The 24,804-nt window shown below is 42.6% G+C and overlaps 1 protein-coding gene across 4 annotated transcripts in view; it reads left to right on the forward strand.

The window, feature by feature from the left end:
• The window catches only part of ZNF521 (zinc finger protein 521), a 532,966-nt gene that overhangs the window by 476,047 nt on the left and 32,115 nt on the right, over positions 1-24,804 (forward strand). The gene's annotated exons all lie outside the window — the stretch shown is intronic.

The raw sequence follows: 24,804 nt of genomic DNA on the forward strand, positions 1-24,804 counted from the left end.
GCCATCAAACAAATAACTGTTTAAATTCTTGTACCAGGCGTGGCAAAGGTCACCCGAAAGCAGTGTGAAAGACTGGTGGAAAGCATGCCAAGACGCATGAAAGCTGTGATTAAAAATCATGGTTATTCCACAAAATATTGATTTCTGAACTCTTCTTGAGTTAAAACATTAGTATTGTTGTTTCTAAATGATTATGAATTTGTTTTCTTAGCATTATTTGAGGTCTGCAAGCACTTCTTTTTTTATTATTTTGAACATTTCTCATTTTCTGAAAATAAATACAAAATTTAGTGCTTGGAAATTCGAAGACATGTTGTCAGTAGTTTATGGAATAAAAGAGCAATTTACATTATACTCAAAAATATACATAGAAAGAGAAAAATCAGACAAACTGAAAATTTTGCTGTGGTCTCTTAATTTTTACCAGAGTTGAGATGCAATGGTTTCGTCATATAAAAAAAATTAGCAAGAAGAATAATTTCAGAACTTTTTCCACTTTTAATGTCACAAATAACCTGTACAAATCCATTGAGAAACAAACTGAAATCATTTAAGGGGGAAAAATTCTAATAATACTGAAATAATGTAGTTGCATAAGTTTATGGGGATGTGGTTGTGTTCAGAATTAGTCAATCACATTTAAATGCATGTTAAATTGTGGTCAGCATACAGCTGATATCATGTACTGTGACTCTGATTAACCCCATATAAAGTTTAGCTGTTCTTTTAGGATTTTCCTGACACTTTCGTAGATGAACTTTACAACAAGACTCATGGTCTGCAACCAGATCACAACACACCAAAAAGATCTTATTGCTAAAAGTTATCAGTCAGGAGATGGCTACAAAAAATGTGCAGGGCATTAGATATACCATGGAAAACAGTCATAATGAACAGACTTAAATTTGGCGCCACATTGACATTTCCTCAAACTCTGGTGTCACTTAAAAACTGATGAAAAGACAGGAAGAAAATTGGTCCGGAAGGCTGCCAAGAAGCCTACAACAGCAGTGAAGAAGCTGCTGCAATATTTGGCAAGTACTGGTGCTATCATGCATGTGACAACAATCTTCCCCCGTTTTTAAAATGTCTGTTCTGTGAGGTAGGGTTGCAAGACAGAAACCTTTTTTTTACAAAGAAAAACATCTGAGCTCAACTATGTGTTGCCAAAATTTACATCAAGCCTGCCTAAATCATATGAGAAAATGTGTTATGTTTTATGAAAACAGGGTTTTTGTCTCTAGTTATCACCATAAGAACACCATACCCACAGTAAAGCTTGGTGGAGACAGCATTGTGTTGGAACTGTTTTCTGACAACTGGAACTAGGACTTTATTTACGATAGATGTAATTGTGAATAGTTCCAAATATCAGTCAATTTTCTATCAAAACCTTCAATCCTCTACTAAGAAGCTGAAGGTGATGAGAAATTTCATCTTTCAGCATGAAAAATATCCTTAGCATACCTCGAAATCAACAAGATTGGCTTGCCAGAAGATCAATTTTTTGGAATGGTGCAGCCAAAACCCAGACCTGAATCCCATATCTGTGGGTTGACCCGAAGAAGACACTGTACACATGAAATAACCTCACAATCTGACAGCATTTGGAGCATTACTGCAAGTAAGAGTGGGCAAAGATTGTCAATTCTAGATGTGCCATGCTGATAGACTCCTACTCAAATAGGGACCTTTATCTCTTGGGCCACTGATCGGCTCCACAGGTTGCCCAAGTGGCTTATTTGCCCCTGTACATATATATTCATGGTGGTAATACTTTATTATTCAAAATTAGTTGCAGTGTGTTATAACCATCTGCATTTTTTTATGAAAAGTATTCAGACCCCTTTAAATCTTTCACTCTTTGTTTCATTGCATCCATTTGGTAAATTCAAAAAAGTTCATTTTTTTCTCATTAGTGTACACTCTGCACCCCGTCTTGACTGAAAAAAAAACAGAAATGTAGAAATGTTTGCAAATTTATTCAAAAAGAAAAACTGAAATATCACATGGTCATAAGTATTCAGACCCGTTGCTCAGACACTCATATTTAAAAGGACTCTGTCACCTATTTTTTGGTACATAAGATGTGGCCACCGTCATCAGGGGCTTTTCTACAGCATTCTGTAATGCTGTAGATAAGCCCCTGATGTAACCTGAAAGAGAAGAAATACGAGTTAGAGTATACTCACCCAGGGGCGGTCCGGGTCCGGTTCGGGTCCGGAGGATGTCGCGGTCCGGTCCGGCGCCTCCCATCTTCTAGCAATGGCGTCCTCTTCTTTGCTTCCTGTCGCGGCTCGGGCACAGGTGCACTGCTCTGCCCTGTTGAGGGCAGAATACAATAGCCAAGGTATACAGAAGCATCCTACATGTAAAGCGATAACACGTCGGTGCTATAATATTGCACAATCATGGATCAGTCGCTACTATACATTGAAAGTGAGTGTGGAAACCACAACAAATTATGACCAAAAGATCCTGTATCATGAAATTGTAGCATCTTTATTAGAAAAGGACAGAATTGGACAATAGGGGGACATGTGCAAATTGCAAACTAAAGTGCAGCAGTGCTTAAGATGCGCTAGACTGACCCCAGCCACACCAAGGGATGTAAAAAAGATATACAAATCTATTTATCAAGAGGTATGCAATGTGTTAACATGTTAATAAAACATAAATGGCAATTTATCAAGAGTGTACAACAGTACGACACCAAGCTAGCCTGCACCACCTCAAAAGAAGGTCACAGCTATGAAGGACAAATATCTATTACGTATAATCCATGTGTTCAAAGGGCTATAATGCATTACTATAATACCTATCAAACTGTCATGTGCTGCTGCAACAATGCAAGCCATTGTCCATAAGCTCATATTGCAATTGGGAGACAAATAATCACTCCCACCGGGGGACTTAACTATCACCCACCCAGAAGGGGTTAAAAACCCCAAGCCATCATTACCTCAGTGAGACTCTCGGATGACCGGGCAGTCCTTGCGTCACCCCTGGGCTTAGAGACAATGGCTTGAATTGTTGCAGCAGCACATGACAGTTTGATAGGTATTATAGTAATGCATTATAGCCCTTTGAACACATGGATTATAGGTGTGGGGAGGTTGAGCTGGGTATGGTTCTGTCTGTGATAGGAGACAGAGAGTTTGACAGCAGGTGTCATGTGGCAGTCTGCCCATCAGAGGTCACTGGAGAGTGCCGATGGCAGTGATTATGTAACTGTCATTTGAGTGTTATATAACTGCCAGAGGTCAAGGTGACTCTGATTGGGCAGAGGTGACTGTCAGGTGACAGAGGGTGGGGCTACCTGGTCTGTCTGAATAAATACTGAGGTAAGCTTCCAGAAGCTTCAGTCCGCCAGGGGAGCTCACAGGTTAGGAGAGTTTGTCACACAAAGGATACCCCTCAGAGACTTTGGACAGTGGAAACGGTCACGGGGGTGGCCCTATAGGACATTGGTCACAGGCAGAGACGGCCTGTGAGGACCTGTATTATTGGTGGACTTTGTAAGGTGAAACGCCGTGGTGGATTGGCCTAGGGCAGCCACGGCGGATAGAGCCACGAAGTACTCCAGACGGAGAAAGTGTACAAGTGAAGGTACTCGGGCCTGTCTGCAGGAGGATAACAGTGTGAAACATCTGTTGTGTTTTGTTCTGGTCGTCATGAGGGCAGTCAATAAAAGCAAGCCTGTTGAATACAATTCCTGCCTCTGTCTCGTGCCTGTCGACGTCAAGAAGTGGGTCACCCCCCATTCCTGTGAGTACAGCACACCTCCGCTGCCTACCAGCCACACCACCTAAATACCACAGCACGCTACCCTCCGCCCCAGCCTGCCACCCGGACCTCTACATTTGGCGTAGTCGGCAGGAGCCATCACCGCAAATACCACATTTTCAGCGGTAAACCTGCGCCAGAAGAATCAAAGGACCCTAAGCTGTGTGGGTTGAAGATTTTATTTTTCCCTGTGGATTACAAAAATTGGACTGTGAATTGTTGGATTTCTGCAGGTGGATCTGGAGCGAAAAAGGCCTTGTTAAAAATGGCTGTGGCAATTTGGCTCCAAAAAGAAGCACAGGAGTTTGCAGCCACCTTGGACTACCAGGAACAGCTGCTAGAGGAGATGTTGCCTACCATCCATGCAGAGTCATCGGGCCTGGAGGCTGGCCCTGCCGGACGGCGGGGTGAAGAACATCTGCTGCTGAAGGAGCTGTGGGATCGACTGTCGGGTGCCGGGGAAGGTGAGCGTTACTCCGGCTCAGCCGGGGGCACTGCAGGCAGATCCCGCCCCCATGCCCCGTGTACGAGATACCGGTCCCCGGCCATCTCGCCTGACCTCTCATTCTTCAGCGACCCCGTCCCCGCCCCAGACCGCTGCGGCCTACTCACCGGCATCTGCGGCCGCTGCTGCTCCATCCGTGGCCCCTGCTGCGGCCTTCTTGCCGGTGCTCGCAGCTGCCTTGATCCCTGCTGCGGCCTGCTCCGCGGCCTACCCGCTGATGCCTGTGGCCGCCTCTGTCCCTTCCGTGACTCTGGGTGCGGCCTGCTCCCAATGTCCGCCGCCGCCTCTGCCCCATTCTTGGCCCCGACTGCGGCCCGCCCACTGGACTCTGTGGCCTACGCCGGATCCTCCACCTGGGTTGCGGAGATTAATGTACAGAAGGAGGCCAAAGAGTGGGAGGTGTGGGCACTGCTACACGAGAAAGGAGAGGCAGCCATGACTACCCCTCAATCATATGGGCGGCTTGTACATGCTAACACCGCTAAAGGCTACGGGTTCATCTGGGACCTCGCCACTGGCCACAAAGACTACCTCAATGTGACCCCTATCGGACATGGACGGGCTCTGCGGGAGGGAGACCCGGTCTCCTATTACAAAGAATACTGCCTTTGTGGCTGCTATACGGTAGCGGTCATCACCTACCCTGAGGGCTATGAGCCTCCAAAGAAAGAGACAAGGACTCCTGTGTCTCGGGCATCAGGGACACTTGGGGCCCAGAGGTATTTTTAGCATCCCAGGGACTTCACGGCTGTGGAGTTCCCTGCTAATTGGCGAAACATCGCCCACCAGGAGGTGGGCCGGAGTATCCTGCTAAATGGACTGCTGGGGACTGTCGTGCGCCATTGCACAACCTGGGGACAGTTCAAAGTCCTCAATTGGGTAATAAGTGCCCACTCTTGGTGCAGCGGGGATGCATACGGGGGGAGTGCTCTGCTCAAAGGAAGGAGGATCACTAGTGTCCTTGTTTGTTAAAAATTTAAAGATGTTATGCTTTATTTAAAAAAAAAAATGATTTACATAATGATACTGGTAGATATAGGTAACAAAACTAGTGAGTAATTTAAGCATAGTATGGTACTTAATGTAGAATGTTGCAAAGAAGAGGGTAAATGTTGTACCCATCAAAAATTAATGTATGTCGAAGCTATGTGTAATATGTATAGTGAGTTAGAAATGTTATTTGAAAAATGAAAATGTGTATTCAGCAGTTCCCGGGTATGTGGAATATGCCGACCCTGACGATGTTAAGCTGAAAGGACGACGGGACAGAGAGAAGGCAAAATGGACCGGGTGCCTGAGTAAGAGAAGTCTGTGTGACACAGGAGTTTGTGTGATGCAGAGAGGTCTGTGTGACCAAGAGTTGTGTGACACAGAAGTTTGTGTGACTGAGGGTCTGTGTGATGGAAAGTATGTGTGACTCAGGTGACGACCATGTCAGGTATTGACACCACGTTCATCCTCGGGATGCAAATTGTCGAGGATGACAATGCGCAAAGGAAGGGAGAATGTGGGGAGGTTGAGCTGGGTACGGTTCTGTCTGTGATAGGAGACAGAGAGTTTGACAGCAGGTGTCATGTGGCAGTCTGCCCATCAGAGGTCACTGGAGAGTGCCGATGGCAGTGATTATGTAACTGTCATTTGAGTGTTACATAACTGCCAGAGGTCAAGGTGACTCTGATTGGGCAGAGGTGACTGTCAGGTGACAGAGGGTGGGGCTACCTGGTCTGTCTGAATAAATACTGAGGTAAGCTTCCAGAAGCTTCAGTCAGCCAGGGGAGCTCACAGGTTAGGAGAGTTTGTCACACAAAGGAGACCCCTCAGAGACTTTGAACAGTGGAAACGGTCATGGGGGGTGGCCCTATAGGACATTGGTCACAGGCAGAGATGGCCTGTGAGGACCTGTATTATTGGTGGACTTTGTAAGGTGAAACGCCGTGGTGGATTGGCCTAGGGCAGCCACGGCGGATAGAGCCATGAAGTACTCCTGATGGAGAAAGTGTACAAGTGAAGGTACTCGGGCCTGTCTGCAGGAGGATAACAGTGTGAAACATCTGTTGTGTTTTGTTCTGGTCGTCGTGAGGGCGGTCAATTAAAGCAAGCCTGTTGAATACAATTCCTGCCTCTGTCTCGTGCCTGTCGACGTCAAGAAGTGGGTCACCCCCCATTCCTGTGAGTACAGCACACCTCCGCTGCTTACCAGCCACACCACCTAAATACCACAGCACGCTACCCTCCGCCCCAGTCTGCCACCCGGACCTCTACATAGGTAATAGATATTTGTCCTTCATATCTGTGACCTTCTTTTGAGGTGGTGCAGGCTAGCTTGGTGTCGTACTGTTGTACACTCTTGATAAATTGCCATTTATGTTTTATTAACATGTTAACACATTGCATACCTCTTCATAAATAGATTTGTATATCTTTATTACATCCCTTGGTGTGGCTGGGGTCAGTCCAGCGCGTCTTAAGCACTGCTGCACTTTAGTTTGCAATTTGCACATGTCCCCCTATTGTCCAATTCTGTCCTTTTCTAATAAAGATGCTACAATTTGATGGTACAGGATCTTTTGGTCGTAATTTTTTGTGGTTTCCACACTCACGTTCTCTGTTGAGGGCAGAGAAGAGTACTGCAGTGCGCGGGTGCCGGAAGAGGTCCAGCTTCTGCGCGCTGTAGTACTCTGCTCAGCCCTCAACAGGGCAGATCAGTGTGCCTGCGCCAGAGCTGCGATGGGAAGCAAAGAAGAGGACTTCATCGCTAGAAGATGGGAGGCGCGACACCCTCCAACCTGAACCAGACCCGGACTGCCCCTGAGTGAGTATAAACTAACTCGTTTTTCTTTTCTTTCAGGTTGCATTGGGGGCTTATCTACAGCATTACAGAATGCTGTAGATAAGCCCCTGATGGTGGTGGCCGCATCTTATATACCAAAAAATAGGTGACAGATTCTCTTTAAGTCACATGCTGTCTATTTCCTTGTGATCCCCCTTGAGATCGTTCTACTCATTCATTGGAATCCAGCTGTGTTTAATTAAATTGATAGGACTTGATTTGTAAAGTCACACACCTGTCTATATAAGACCTCACAGCTTACAGTGCATGTCAGACCAAATGAGAATCATGAGGTCAAAGGAACTGGTCAAGGAGCTCAGAGACAGAATTGTGGCAAGGCACACATCTGACCAAGGTTACAAAATAATTTCTGCAGTACTCAAGGTTCCTAAGAGCACAGTGGCCTCCATAATCCTTAAATGGAAGAAGTCTGGGAACACCAGAAATCGTCATAGACCTGGTCGTCTAGCCAAACTGAGCAATCATGGGAGAAGAGCCTTGGTGAGAGAGGTAAAGAAGAACCCCAAGATCAATGTGACTGAGCTCCACAGATGCAGAAGGGAAATGGGAGAAAGTTCCATAAAGTCAACTATCACTGCAGCTCTCCACCAGTCTGGCCTTTATGGCAGAGTGGCCCAATGGAAGCCTCTCCACAGTGCAAGACATATGAAAGCCCACATAGAGCTTGCTAAAAAACACAGGAAGTACTCCCAGAATGAACTTTTTTGAATTTACCAAATGGCTGCCATGAAACAAAGAGTGAAAAATTTAAAGGGGTCTGACTACTTTCTGTACCCACTGTACATTGAAGTCTATTGTGATTTTCGCTCTTGAAAATAAAGTTTCTATAACCACACCATTCAACATTGCTTAACGTCTTATGTCTTCAAGCAGTGATGTGGTCCAACACCGGTATATAATAACATTCTTCTGTCTTCTAATCATCCCGCTCCTGCATCTCTTCATAGGTCTGGAGCAAGGCTCTCATTATATTGTATCTAGTCTGTTTAAATGTTTTAATTTATGTACCATAATTGTTATAATTACTTTGTGTGTCATTCTGTCTCCGCACAGCACTGTAGGAGGTTATTAATAATGATAATAATAATATAATCACAATATTAAATTGTAACACGAAATGGGGAGCCTGCAAGCTCAAGTAATTTAATTAAAATTTTCCAGAGGACTGATTTGATAGAACAACCTGGAACAATGTGGAATCTAAGTTATCAGTAACATTTAAAGACTTTCTGTGGCATCAACATTCACCCTCATCAGCTGCAATATCCCTGACCTTTTTTTCATGTACCATTATTTTTTTTTTTAAATTTTTTCAGTACATCTATAGGTCACTTTCACACCGCAGTATCGTGGTCAGTATATTACATTTGTATTAGAATCCAAAACTAGGTGTAAGTCTGAAACATGGGAAAGTATTATTTTTTTTCTCAGTTTGCTACGCTTCTGGTTTTAGCTGACAAATACTGATGAGAATACTAAAGTGTGAATGTGAATGTGTCCTTACACGGGGGCTGCACTTCAGCATATGGTCATTCTCTGAACACTAGAGTTGAGCGATACCGTCCGATACTTCAAAGTATCGGATCGGAATGGATCGGCCGATCTTTAAAAAAAATATCGGTATCGCCGATTCCGATACCGGAAGTCCCATTCAAGTCTATGGGACTTCCGGTATCGGAATAAGAAAAACCCTGTTTTTGCCTTGTACAGCCTCTCTGGGGTCTGTACGGGCCTTTCGGGGGGCTGTGCCGGCCTGCCAGGGGGTCTGTGCAGGCTCCGGTGGTCTGTGCCGGCCTGCCGGGGGGCTGTGCCGGCCTGCCGGTGGTCTGTGCAGGCTCCGGTGGGCTGTGCCGGCCTGCCGGGGGGCTGTGCCGGCCTGCCGGTGGTCTGTGCAGGCTCCGGGGGGCTGTGCCGGCCTGCCGGGGGGCTGTGCCGGCCTGCCGGTGGTCTGTGCAGGCTTCGGGAGTCTGTGCAGGCATCGTCCGATGGGACTACAAGTCCCATCGGGCGATGCCTGCTACCATGACAGTGATTGACACATTAGCCAATGATGGGACAGTAGTAGTCCCATCATCCGGCTAATGTGTTAAATGTTAAAAAAAAAAAAAAAAGAAAAAAAAAATACTACATACATACTACATGCATGCTACGTACTACATGCATGCTACATACATACTACATGCTACATACATACTACATGCTACATACATACTACATGCTACATACATACTACATATATACTACATGCATGCTACATACATACTACATGCTACATACATACTACATGCTACATACATACTACATATATACTACATACATACTACATACATGCTACATACATGCTACATACATACTGCATGCTACATACATACTACATACATACTGCATGCTACATACATACTACATACATACTACATACATACTACATGCATGCTACATGCATGCTACATACATACTGCATGCTACATACATACTACATACATACTACATACATACTACATACATACTACATGCATGCTACATGCATGCTACATACATGCTACATGCATGCTACATACATACTACATGCTACATACATACCACATACATACTACATACATACTACATACATACTACATGCATGCTACATACATACTACATACATACTACATACATACTACATACATACTACATGCATGCTACATACATACTACATGCATGCTACACACATACTACATGCTACATACATACCACATACATACTACATACATACTACATGCTACATACATACTACATATATACTACATGCATGCTACATACATACTACATGCTACATACATACCACATACATACTACATACATGCTACATGCTACATACATACTACATATATACTACATGCATGCTACATACATACTGCATGCTACATGCATGCTACATACATACTACATACATACTACATGCTACATACATACCACATATATACTACATACATACAATACATTCATACAATACATACATAGACATACAGTACATATAACATAGAGTAACATACTTACCAATACTTGTCACATTGTTCCCCGAAGCCATTGTCTTTTCCGGAATAAATATTAACATAACAAACCACAAAAATAGTCACCCACGATCCGAAGCAGTCCACGAGTGTGTCCCACGACGATCTTGGGTAGAGAACTGCAGCATCAGATGATGCTGCCGTTCTCTACGGGCTGCAGGAATCCAATGACGGAAGGTAGGTATCCTTCCGCACTGTATTCCTCCGCCAATTAAAAAAAAAAAAGTCCCTAGTCTCACTTTATGCCATTGCTGCGTGGGAAATTCCCACACAGCAATGGCATAAAGTGAGACTAGGGACTTTTTTTTTTTTTAAGTGGCGGAGGAATACAGTGCGGAAGGATACCTACCTTCCGTCATTGGATTCCTGCAGCCCGTAGAGAACGGCAGCATCATCTGATGCTGCCGTTCTCTACCCAAGATCGTCGTGGGACACACTCGTGGACTGCTTCGGATCGTGGATGAGTATTTTTGTGGTTTGTTATGTTAATATTTATTCTGGAAAAGACAATGGCTTCGGGGAACAATGTGACAAGTATTGGTAAGTATGTTACTCTATGTTATATGTACTGTATGTCTATGTATGTATTGTATGAATGTATTGTATGTATGTAATATATATGTGGTATGTATGTAGCATGTAGTATGTATGTAGTATGTATGTAGCATGCATGTAGCATGCAGTATGTATGTAGCATGCATGTAGTATATATGTAGTATGTATGTAGCATGCATGTAGTATATATGTAGTATGTATGTAGCATGTAGCATGTATGTAGTATGTATGTGGTATGTATGTAGCATGTAGTATGTATGTAGCATGCATGTAGCATGCATGTAGTATGTATGTAGCATGCATGTAGTATGTATGTAGTATGTATGTAGCATGCATGTAGTATGTATGTAGTATGTATGTAGCATGTAGCATGTATGTAGTATGTATGTGGTATGTATGTAGCATGTAGTATGTATGTAGCATGCATGTAGTATATATGTAGTATGCATGTAGCATGTAGTATGTATGTAGTATGTATGTAGTATGTATGTGGTATGTATGTAGCATGTAGTATGTAGGTAGCATGCATGTAGCATGCATGTAGTATGTATGTAGCATGCATGTAGTATGTATGTATGTAGTATGTATGTAGCATGCATGTAGTATGTATGTAGTATGTATGTAGTATGTATGTAGTATGTATGTAGCATGCAGTATGTATGTAGCATGTATGTAGCATGTATGTAGTATGTATGTAGTATATATGTAGTATGTATGTAGCATGTAGTATGTATGTAGCATGCATGTAGTATATATGTAGTATGTATGTAGCATGTAGTATGTATGTGGCATGCATGTAGTATATATGTAGTATGTATGTAGCATGTAGTATGTATGTAGCATGCATGTAGTATATATGTAGTATGTATGTAGCATGTAGTATGTAGCATGCATGTAGTATATATGTAGTATGTATGTAGCATGTAGTATGTATGTAGTATGTATGTAGTATTTTTTTTTTTTTTTTTTAACATTTAACACATTAGCCGGATGATGGGACTACTACTGTCCCATCATTGGCTAATGTGTCAATCACTGTCATGGTAGCAGGCATCGCCAGATGGGACTTGTAGTCCCATCGGACGATGCTTGCACAGACCCCCGGACATCAGCACAGCCCCCCGGCAGGCCGGCACAGCCCCCCGGCAGGCCGGTACAGACCCCCACAGGGTGCACAGACCACCGGCAGGCCGGCACAGCCCCCCGGCAGGCCGGTACAGACCCCCACAGGGTGCACAGACCACCGGCAGGCCGGCACAGCCCCCCGGCAGGCCGGTACTGACCCCGGGCAGTCCACACAGACCACCGGCAGGCCGGCAGAGACCCCCGGAAGGCCCGAAATGACGGCGCATCATGATGCGCACACACCGCGCATCATGATGACGTCAGGCCGTCAATCAACTTTGAACTTCCGATTCCGATGCCGAATTCCGATATTGAAAAAATATCGGAAGTCGGTATCGGAATTCCGATACAGCAAGTATCGGCCGATACCCGATACTTGCGGTATCGGAATGCTCAACACTACTCAACACTGTAAAATAACTGCATTCCATATGGGAGTGAGTTCAGAGACAACCTTCTGACCAGATTGTAAAAAATCCAACCAGGTTAGAATGGCGACATTGTCTTTTCCTTTTTTAGCAAATCTAAACATTGTTCAAATATTTGTGTAGACTCAGCCTCAAAAAGTACACATCAGCCCATTTTTCCATATGGAAGCAGTGATGAGGCAGAATTGGTGTCTGTCCCAATAAAAATAAATTATATTTTTTTGTAGATATCCAGTGTACCAGTCAAGCAAAATCTAGCACGGATGCCATATGCAAACCAGGCTGGAAGTGCACAGTGGGCGTGTCACTGCACTTGAACTGCTTCCTCCAAATATATTGACGTACAACTAGTGAACCTGTTATATGCCTTCTACATTAGGTTCCTCATGACTGTCACATCCCTTCTCTGAAAGAATCATTATAGGGCGAGCAATCACAGAAACGTATATCTGCTTCAGTTTTTGAAAACATACTGATGGTCTCTATGTAATAAATTGAATCTCTAAGCTTCTGGCATGTTAATCTTTAGAAAATAATCTGATGGCAAGCATGCCATATTGTTCCAGTTATAAACGGCATAGAGTGTAGATTTCTTTGGTGCATACAGTTTGACTTAATCAATTACTGTGAATTTTTACTGTAATTTTTAGACCTGTTCTCTAGACGGTCTAAAAATTTTCCATTTTTGTCAAAGTGGCTCATTCTGTTTGATAAATTTGATATGTTCTAGATTGTCTAGTCTACTGTTTAGATAAGTCATCCAAACTTGGCTATTTTTTTCTGCAGGATTGGCTACTAGCCCTTGTATATGATGGCTCCCGTCTCTCCTCAACAGGTTTTCTAGGGGGAGAGAAAGATCCAACCTATTGAACTTCAATGCCATCCTTGATCTCAGCGCAGAGACAAGCCATTGCCAGATAATTCTGCCAGCAGCTCTCTCAAGGAGAACATAGTCGGAAGAGATAGCTCTTAGTTGAATAATTGTTTGGCTGACAGCTATCTATTTTTTGGCTTAATTTTGCCAATAATTTACACCATATTTTTTTGCATTTCAGACCACTTCTCTGTATTGTGATGCTACTCCCCATGTGGTCGACAGCATATACAACCCTACTTCATTTTTTATTTATTATGCTTTGCTTCTATAGCGCCATTATATTCTGCAGCGCTTTCCAGATATTATCATCTCTGATGATAATGATAATGTCTGTAAAGCGCTGCGGGAATAAGATTGCGCTATATCAGCAAAGCATAATAAATAAATAAATCTCTGTCCCCAATGGGGCTCACAATCTGAATTTCCTATCAGTATGTCTTTGGAGTGTGGGAGGAAACCAGAGTACATGGGGGAAACACAGACAAATACAGGGAAAACATGCAAACTCCTTGCAGATGTTGTCCTTGGTGGGATTTGAACCCAGGACCCAAACACTGCAATGCTAACCACTGAGCCACCATGTACGCCTTACTTTAGCACAGATAAGGCCAGCATTCTGACAAAGCTTACTTTAAATCTTCCCCTACTGGTTTAGATCCATCATCCTGGGATTTAAAAAATAAATTTGACTACAAATATTATACAGATCATTCAGTCGCACATTTCACCACTTTTCTCGATAAACTACTCTTGGCACAACATTGCATGGCCTTTACTTTCTGAAGAATCCTAAATTATTTGTGCTCATAATAACTACTTCAGCATCCATGCGATTGCATATGTGTTTCCTATAAATGCATTACAGTACATTTACACATTTCATTCCATAACTACACAGGTGATGCAGCATGTCAGATATATTGGATCCTTCGTAGTCATGTCTTTGGATCCTTCTGGCTTTGTCTTCTAGCAAAATAGATGTTTCAGAGTGTGCTATTCTGTATTTATCACACATTATTATTTTTATTATACATAACGTGCAGAGATGTCAAGTGTCAAGTCTCATATCAGTGAGATTTCTATGTGCTGGGAAAAATGCAATTTTAATCTAGTTGTACTTCTTCCTGTCAGAATCCATTAACGTTAAGGAGCCTAGTGATAGTGGTAAATTGCAGGAGAAGTCGGAAAAGCAGTAGGAATTTACATGTCTAGAAATGTTGATTTTTGGTTCATGTAGGAACTACTGTGCATTCCTCCTGGGGATAGTAGAGTAATTAAACTCTTAACTAAATGCAATGCTCTATTGTGATAGTTTTAATTGCAAAACATGTTATTAGTTTAGAGAAGAACAAAACATTAATCTGCCCTGAATGTATACATTTACAATACACCAGTGATTTGCTTATTATGGATAGCATAAGGACCTGTAAATATATTTATAATCATTATTTTTCCCAGATCTATATTTGAAGGTCTGTTGATGTCATCATTGGACTTGTCAAAATTTCTGAAAAGCCGGACTATTAATTAGTGTTGAGCGAATGTGCTCGAGTGCTAACAGAGTATCTTCGGCATGCTCAAATAAGATGTTCTACTCACCGCGGCTGCATGTCTAGCAAACGGGCAATCCCTGCATGTGTTGCCGGAGACATACAGCCGCGGTGACTCGAACATAGTATTCGAACACGCAGAAGACACTCGGTTAGCACCTAAGCATGCTCGGATAACACCTTATCGGAGCACATTCGCTCAACAATACTATTAATTTTTGGTAGCTGGTAGCCTAGGAGTGTTGGTTCTACATAAATGTGGGCCAAGTCTATTGTCTATAATCATGATTGTCCTGCTTAGAGTCGGTGACTTGACAATCAAACAGTCCTTACAATAAAAGGGAAATCTCTGCCTGTAGGTAGGGACCCTCTGAAAGCATGCAGCTGAAAGGAGTCCTACAATATTGCCCTTGAGCCTGTCCTCAGCTGCTGAGCCCTTGGGCACCTTTCAGTTGCCCAGCCACTTATATCCGGCTCTGATTATAAGGGTTAGTAAAACATAATTACATTATTTCTACACTGACAGATATCACTACATATATGCTTCTAATGCATTTTAATCAACCATAAAGCTGCATGGAAATTCATTTGTCTGCATGATTGTATATATTAATAGCTGTCCAAATCAAAGTTGGTAATGAATATGGAGGATAAGGGATGATTCTGGAAATCATATACCGTAATATTAGCCATGATACTTAAAGCGCCTCGTCATAAGCGACACTTCACCCTTTTATGAGCATCGTTATAGATGTCTTTGTTTGAGATTTATAGTGTGAGCCCTCAGCAGACATTAATTTAAAGGGAACATGTCAGCTTTAGGAAGCTAAATACATTATAGGTTAGAGCATTAAAAGGCAAATTCCAGAATTGTTGCCCCGAAGCGATAATGTGATATGCCATTATAAAGATAATCCACTATGAAACTTACTTTAAAATAGGTCACAGAGCTAGTGCATGAATCCATCTTATTATTTTCTGCCTAGCACCAACCCTAAGTGGCGATTGACTTTCCATCACTAGCACTACGTCAGACGAATCACCTGTGAAAACCTGCGTATCTGTCATTCATGCACAGATCATTACATGCACTGGAGTCTTATCGGAGTATATCACGCATGTCTCATGCCAGACATGAATGATATATGCACAAGATTTCACTGGTGGTACCTGTGGCATGTCAGTCGATCATTTAGGGGTGGTGTTAGGTAAGGAATAATGAGGCAGATAGATGGGGTTAGCTGTGCATCAAGCCATCTTCAATGCAGGTCCAGCCATAGAATTTCAAAGTAGATTTTTTTCTGTTTAGGTTCACCTGGTGAGCTAGATTCAGTAAGCATCAGGGTGAACACACGGGCTGAAAGCAATAGCACAGCGGGCAGGACATGCTGGATGGCACATGGAACAAGAACCAGGACTACAAGGTAAACGGGATAGCAGTCAAAAAAGCAGAGCAGGGACATGCAAGAAGATTCAGCAGTGTAGATAAAGACAGGAACTGAGGAAAATCCAGTCCAGGAAGTAATTAGCATAATGTGAGCAAGTTCAGAGCCAAGATCATTATGCTTACAGCAGATGAAGGGTTAATCAGCAAACTAATGGATAGATGCTGGCACCAGATAAGAGGCAAACTTGTTTATAGTGAAGATGCATTTGGATGCAGGAATGTTTGAAATGTGAAAAAGTCCAGATAACAGTTCTTTATGCTGACAGAAAAAGTTTAATCATATGGACTGCTCCACAAAGTAGATGCAGGTTGTAGAAACCATGGAAATTTGTAGAGATGATTTTTGCTGAGAGTACTTGATGGCTGCAAACTCCAAAGCACAGGATAACTGAACACAAAGCTTACTCAATAGTCAGACACAAATGAGTGTCTACATCAACCCTGAAAGTTTTTGGGTGATGATGTCAAAAATTGCCAGCCAACTTGTAAAACTCGTGCACAGCAATGTATAGTGGACAAATTAGAAGGGTGTAGAGCCTGGCACTGTAGTCGAGTCAGAAACATTACATTCTCTGCAATGGAGCATCATTTTTAGGTCAAGAAGTAAATGTTCATGTTATGAGTGGGTGATATCCTTCTGGGAGATCTGAGGTTAGAAAGTCACTAGCCGATGTGTTTTTGTTTCATATTAAATGGATTTGGTTTCCCTTGTTGTTAACAACCCTTTCTATGCTGGTTAGAAACTTTCAGCTCCATCTCAAAGCTGTTCCTGACCTGGTCATTTCCTTTCCCTATAAAATCCAATCAGACCTTGTCTTCCTTGCCAGTGAAAGTTTTGCTTCCTAGCTCATTGGAGACGGTGTACTGAATTGGAGATTGTTTTTTCTGCTGGAGATTGTTGCGTGCTGTTTTGGGGTGTATGCTTTCCTCATTATCCTATTCCCATTTGGTTACATTCCTATCCCACCCTATATACCTCTCTACCTTTGGTGAGTGTTTTTGTATGTTTGTTGCTTTCTGTTATCCCTGTCTGTGTTGAGTGTTAATACACTAGAATTTCTGTCCCAGGCCTCCTGGGGGATGGGGAGGTGACAGCTTAGGGAATAACAGGAGAACTGTAAGGCTGGTGGTCCAAACCTCCTCAACTTTAGAGGTACCTTTGGGATCAGGTATAGTTAGGGCTCAAGTCCTAAGGACGGTTAATGGCCCCTTTGCCTAATCACATACAGTCACTGTGTGACAGCTGGAACTAGTCTTAGTCTAACACCATGTAACCTAATATAGATATTTCCCAACATTACTAAGAGGTTCACTTTAAAACACCTGGTAGAAGCAGATTGCAGCAGCCAAACATGGGTGGATGTAGGCGCAAAGATGCAATGAGGTTCTGATCTTGCTATGAGAAGAAGATCTTCAATATTTTGTCCTAATTACAAAATAAATATAAATTGCATTGTGAGATGTCTAGTGTCTCTGATGTGTATAGAAATCTAATGTAACCCCATGGGACTTGCAGGCCACAACTCATTCTTAGTAGTACATCTGAGAGATTTCCTGATGAATTTCCCGGCTGCTCCATGCACCCAGGCTGATATTTGTAATGAATTGATTTGTTGTCTGTGCTAGGTTTGAACTTTAAGCTGATACACAGAGAGCAGGTTGTTGTCTGCTTCACCCAATGCTGATCTTTCTTGCTAATATTTGTCCCATGATAATGCCACCTGGAAGTAAAGGCAGGTTGGTGAACTTTCTTGGTGTCTGAACATCTTGAGGACTACTCTTCATCAATGAACCCTTTTTAAAGTATATTTGTCAGAATCAAGGCAGAATAAAAATTGCACCAAGTTCCTGTTTGCGTAACTCATCATATATTGTTTAGCATATGTCATGCTGTTTGCTTTTTTAGCCACATTAGATCTAAATTAACGGATGACCTGACGATATGTTGGCTATATTGTTTAGAAGTACTTTTTGCTTTACTACAGAACGAATGTTATATTTTTGTTATATCACTTTACTAGTGTGTAATAGCTAGCACATAATACAGAGTCCCATACTAAGCTTCTTTGTGGTAAGGACGGAAAAATGGGGTTCACTGGAAGAGGAAAAACCTTCAAAAGGGTTGACCCCTGGTAAAAAAAAAGATTGTTAGTCACTGACATACTGTTTTATCTTCAGAAGAAAATCAGCATGCAGAGAGTTCTATAGCTTTTGTATGGTACATTATATTTTGTACATTATATCATAGTTAGTCGTGTCTACAATTTGAGCATGACTGTGCATTTGAAGTGTTGAGAAACAAGTATATTTCAGTTGTCTTATTCATACAGTGTTTTATCGGAGTTTCACTGTTTTGTCCTATAGTACTGAATTATCCCTCACAAGGAAAGGCAAAGACTTGTTACAGTCCTCACCCATAAACTATTCCTTACAGCTGGGGTGGGAAAATAATTTTCCCGATGGGCCACATGAGACCGTGACTGCTATGGAGAGCCGAACTAATATGCTGAAATTAATTCTGCTCAATATTAACACATATTCATTATAATTATTTAAATATAATAATCACTTAATATTGTGCAGATGTATGCTGACATCCCCTATATATCATGTGAGCCAACACACAACCCCCTATATACTGCATTAGTCCACACAGCACCTATATACATTATTCGGCCATACACAACACCCTATACATGCAAACATCCCATACACGTATAAAAAATAAAAGCAACACATACTCACCTCGCTGCCGTTCACCCGGCGCTCTGCTCCGGTCTCCGGTGCATTAACTCCCCGCAGAGCAGACGCGATATAATGACATCATTGCGTCTGCTGTCTCAGCCGCAAACACTGGAGGAATGAGAAGCCAGTGGCAACGTCCTCCACCAATGTATTCATTGCTGTCTGCATCCTGAGGATGCGGATAGTGGTGACATTAAAGTGGGCAGCGGTAGGCAAGGGCATGGTGTGGCCAGTGTGCCACTGTTTTCAGCCCTTCGGCTACTTTGGTGCGCGGACCGGATTGGAACAGCTGAGGGCCGGATGCGGCCAGTGAGTTACACTTTGACTTGGTCTGCCTTATAGGGAAGATTGGAGACATGACTATACGGACTTGAATCCATTTTTCCACCTAGCCCAAGACTGGACAAAGACTAACTTAAACTAGGCCCCCATATTCTCATGGGCCTCATAATAACGGTAATGTGAGTACAGCCAGAGTCCATATATAAGTATTACCTACTCATTTACATGTTGCATCTATATTTTATTTTTTTTCCAGGTAATGTAACATTTGTTTTTTGTTGTTTTTTTGTTTTATGTCAAACAGATAATTGATATTTGTGATAATTTGGTCTTTATTGAATAAGCATTTTCCTTTGTGAAGGCGGAGCGCCTATTGTTTCCATTTTGCTTACGGTAATAATAATTATAACAGGTAATGGAACAATTTTTGTTTTTGCCCTATAAGTCGTCTACAAGTGGCTTAGAGATTTTTTTTGTCCCAGTTAGTCTAATGAAGCTATTCTTCTGTACATTTTGTAAAGGCGAAAGGCCTGTATTAGATTTAAATTAGAATAAGTGGCACTTCTTTATCGCAGGTTCCTTTGAGGACTGATTAGAAAGCTTGCCTCCTGTTGCCAGCCTCTTCATACTGGGAAGTATTGCTGTGTATGCCTGTTTATAGCTTACCTTTGAATTTCTACAAGTATTCACCGATGCACAGTAGATTGGTCTCTGATAAGCACGATTTTGCCTTTATTTCAGCATCAAATTAAATACTTAAATGTCCACCCCCCTAATTATGCAGTTTTGTCGTAATGAATTAAAATTGACTTTGAGAAGCAAATTGAGGGAATAGGAGATTCACAGATTAGTTTCTCCATAGTTACAGCACATCTCTGAGTATCGAAATTAAAATACTCTGCTTCCCATGTATATGGCATCAGCTAAGGGTAGGCAGCACGAGTGGGGGGAATGAACAGTAGATCCCAGTGAGAGGGCCACCTACTCATTCCTTTCTACAGGAAATTCTCGTTTTTAACTTTAACTCTTAAATGATTGTTCAGCTCAGAATTGTAATATCTATTATATGATTGCATTGGGAGTTGAATTAATAGAGATTTAACAAGCATTTTATTTTTATTTTAATCTTTGCATGTTGCATCTCACTTCTAGTCTAATTGTAACACAAGTACTGGTATTTTGCAGGGCAGTTTGGTGTATGACTCTTAGGGCAGATACAGAATGCTGTATATTCTCTCATCAGAGAGAATGAAACTGTGATCAGTGTTTAATTATAGTGTGATCTGATTCTCTTGGATGAGGAGAAGATGGAGAAATAAATATCTCCATCTTCTTCATTCTCTATGTGTGCAGAAATCAGACTGCACTCAGATGTAATCCAAGTTCAGTCCGATGTTTTCTACATACTCATTACTTGCATGGCTGAGTGTCATCCAAATACTTGATTAGAGTAAGACATAAAGCGAATATGTGTACGACCTCATAAACTAACATTCGTCCAAGTGCGATTCAGTGTTTTGTCAGATCATACTTAGATAGAAAATACGCGTATTGTCCGCACCTAACCTTACTGTTCCCAACTAAACTGCAGAGAAAGTAGAAATTAAATTCTGGAAAACACAATTTGGGAATAATGTAACAGGTTTGGGTAGTATATTATTCTCTATCTCGAGCAGTTAGGACAATTATCTGCACCTTTAATAGGAACAAATATACACTACCGTTCAAACGTTTAGGGTCATTTAAAAATTTCCTTATTTTTGAAAGAAAAGTACAGTTTTTTCCAATGAAGCTAACAAATGATTCAGAAATACACTCTATACATTGTTAATGTGGTAAATGACTATTCTAGCCACAAGCATCTGGTTTGTAATGCAATATCTTCATAGGTGTATAGAGGCCCATTTTCAACAACCATCACTCCAGTGTTCTTATGGTACTTTGTGTTTGCTAACTGTGTAAGAAGGCTAATGGATGGTTAGAATGTTAGGCGTCGGGTTCCTGTCTCTACACAGCAGGAATCCCGAGCCTTGCCATCTGCGGTCTCCCATTCCTCTCCGCCTGCAGTGGAGCCTGCTGAGCAAAGACGTTGTTCTCGGCGTCTTGCTCAGTCTGCCACTGTTGGCTTGGTTACTGCTGCTAATCAGGGTTCAGCTATTGTAACCCACAATAGTCAGCAGCGAGCAGCTCCTGGGACTAAGTCCTTCTTTCGGTCCACTGAGCATGCCCGTGGGAGGTCCTCTCATTGGAGGTCTGAGGTCACATGCTCAGGTCCTATTACTGCTCCCATTGGACCACTAGGAAGGTCCCGGAAGGACACTGCTATAAAAGAGTTGCATGGCCTCACGGCCATGCGCTTGTATAGACTCATAATGTTGTTGGTATGTATGATGATGGATGCATGAATCTGGAGAATGACTCATTAAATAACCCCCTCCTTTGATACACATGAGTTAAGGTATTTGAGTCAGCGCCAACTTGTGGCTATGCTTCCGCCACCTTGCTCCTAGCACTCGCACACTAGCGTCCGATGGTGTCGCCCACTGCTGGGCACTATCGAACCGCGGCAAGTGACAGCGGCACTGTGCACACTTGCACGCGTTAACTATTAGTGACTCTTGCTGGCACCACAGTTGTGGCACCGAGCGCTAGCGGTCTAGAGGGACTCCAGTCCTGCAGTCTAAAGGCCGAGTCCTGTGACCTTATGCTATGCGCTCCTGCTGCCAAGTCCTGTGGTGTCAACAGGCTCTGGCGTTTCTTTCAGCAGCTCTGTAGAGTAACAGAGTTCGCCCCAGTGCAGACCGGGTCAGTGGTTAACCCGCCGGTGTCCACTTACTACTCTGCCATTACTAAGCAGCAGTTTTCCATCTCTGCACAGTGGACCCCGGATTGCGATCGCACTTCCTTATATTTTATATTTAGTGCGATCCGCAACCCTAGCATAGAATACCCTTGAAAACTCTTGTACAAGTATGTTAGCACAGCTGAAAACAGTTTGGCTGATTAGAGAAGCTATAAACCTGACCTTCCTTTGAGCTAGTTGAGAATTTAGAGCATTACATTTGGTGGTCCCATTAAACTCTCAAAATGGCCACAAAAAAAGGACTTTCATGTGAAACTCGACAGTCTATTCTTGTTCTTAGAAATGAAGGCTATTCTAATGCAGAAATTGCCAAGAAACTGAAGATTTCCTACAACAGTGCGTACTACTCCCTTCAGAGGAGAGCACAAACAGGCTCTAACCAGAGTAGAAAGAGAAGTGGGAGGCCCCGCTGCACAACTGAGCAACAAGACAAGTACCTTAGAGTCTGTAGTTTGAGAAATCGATACCTCACAGGTCCTTCGTTATGCACCCCTTCTGAGGAAGAAATTCGAAACGCGCGTCAGGGGGTACTTTGTGGCGGCCTCTGGACATCTGGTAAATATTTGCACCTCTACTTTACCTTGTGTATAGCACTTAGCATTATTTATTTGTTCCATTTGCATGGATTTTCCAAGCATGTTAGACCATGGTGTGCAAAAAAAAAGGCTGTGTACTATATTTATGAATAACGACTGGTGCAATCTTTATTTTGCAAATCTACATAGATATTGAACCTTGGCCAGGTGTCCTCTTGGATTGGTTTTGTGCCCTTAGCTATGATGTGTAATTTTTAGACCTCAAATGTCTGTATTTGCATTATTATATACTTATTGGCAAAAAATTCTTTTGGATTTTGATATCTAACAGCATATATAGGGCAAAAAAAACTTTTCCTCTCCGCACAAAGTTTTGCATTTATTTTTTCTGTATGTCATCATCCCTTTTTTAACTTGTGCAATGACATTGTTCAATAAACATTTATTTTTAAAGTATAAAACCTCTTGGAGGGCCTGTTTTCTTATATAGGTTGTTTTGTTGTCCACGGTCCTCCATGTTGATTCTTTGGGGCAATTTCCTCTGTCCTTCATTAAATAGTACACGCAAAACGCCAGTGTCAATGTCTACAGTGAAGAGGCGACTCCGGGGTGCTGGCCTTCAGGGCAGCGTGGCAAAGAAAAAGCCATATCTGAGACTCGCTAATAAAAGGAAAAGATTAATATGGGCAAAAGAACAGACATTGAACAAAGGAAGATTGGTAAAAAGTGTTATGGACAGACGAATCCAAGTTTGAGGTGTTTGAATCACACAGAAGAACATTTGTGAGATGCAGAACAACTGAAAAGATGCTGGAAGAGTGCCTGATGCCATCTGTCAAGCGTGGTGGAGGTAATGTGATGGTGTGGTGTTATGAATGGGTCACCGAGGAGAAAAAAGCAAAACAAGCTAAGCCACAGAATACCAGAGTGGTTGGTAACTATGCAGATTGCAGATCCCTGATCTTACCACACAACTAGCAGTAGCCATTGAGCGTGCCTACGATGAACCTAGATGCCTCGTCACGGCCGGAGGACTACATAAGCCTAAAGCAAGAAAAGGGAAAACTAACTGCCCCAGAGCAGACCCCAAAGGAATAGATAGCCCCCACACATGTATTGACGGTGAAACAAGATGAAGGCACAAACACAGGCAGGAAAATAGGCTGAGCAAATGATGGGGCCCAAACTAACTAGACCGGAAAGGAAAGGGAAGACACTGTCTGCAACCTGCAAAAAACCCTGCAAAAATAATGTCCAACACTTCTGATAGCAAAATTAACCCTGAAGTCACTAGACTTCTCCCACTATATCAGCACTCTGAAATATTCTGAGACAGAGCAAAAAGAGACCGAACTAGTAAGGGACAAAAAGCCAATTGGCAAAATACTGATAAATAAGAGTGGAAATTCAGCTCAGCCCCCAGCCGGGGCTGGCAGACCACACAAAAAAACTGAATAGACCAACAAAATCATGTGTGGACATTAGCAGAAAAACTTAGCTGTAGATGACTGGAACAGAGCTGAAAACCAAGAGCTGACAAGCCAGAAGGAATCACCAGCAACTGAATAGGGCGTCGGCTGTCTTAAATCCAATCTGAGAATCCTGAGATCCAATCGTCATCCTCATTCTCAGGTGGCAGATCTCCACCGATCAAATCAGCCGCACCACCTCCCGTCACCACCAGAGGGAGTCCAGAAGGGGAACTCACAACTGGTGAACCAGAGAATTAACTCACAACAGTCTGGGGTTGCTTTGGTGCTGGTAAAGTCTGAGATTTGTTCAAGGTCAAAGGGATTTTGAATAAGGAAGGCTATCACTCCATTTTGCAATGCCATGCCATACCCTGTGAACAGCGCTTGATTGGAGCCAATTTCATACTACAACAGGACAATGACCCAAAGCACACCTCCAAATTATGCAAGAACTATTTAGGGAAAAAGCAGGAAGCTGGTATTCTATCTGTAATGGAGTCGCCAGCGCAGTCACCAGATCTCAACCCCATTGAGCTGATGTGGGAGCAGCTTGACCGTATGGTACGCAAAACATGCCCATCAAGCCAAACCAACTTGTGGGAGGGGCTTCTGGAAGCATGGGGTGAAATTTCTCCAGATTACCTCAGCAAATTAACTGCTAGAATGCCAAAGTCTGCAATGCTGTAATTGCTGCAAAGGGAGCATTCTTTGACGAAAGCAAAGTTTGAAGGA

This window comes from Dendrobates tinctorius, unplaced genomic scaffold, assembly GCF_039654945.1.
Source record: "Dendrobates tinctorius isolate UK_male_01 unplaced genomic scaffold, ASM3965494v1 ptg000171l, whole genome shotgun sequence".
Taxonomy (NCBI): domain Eukaryota; kingdom Metazoa; phylum Chordata; class Amphibia; order Anura; family Dendrobatidae; genus Dendrobates; species Dendrobates tinctorius.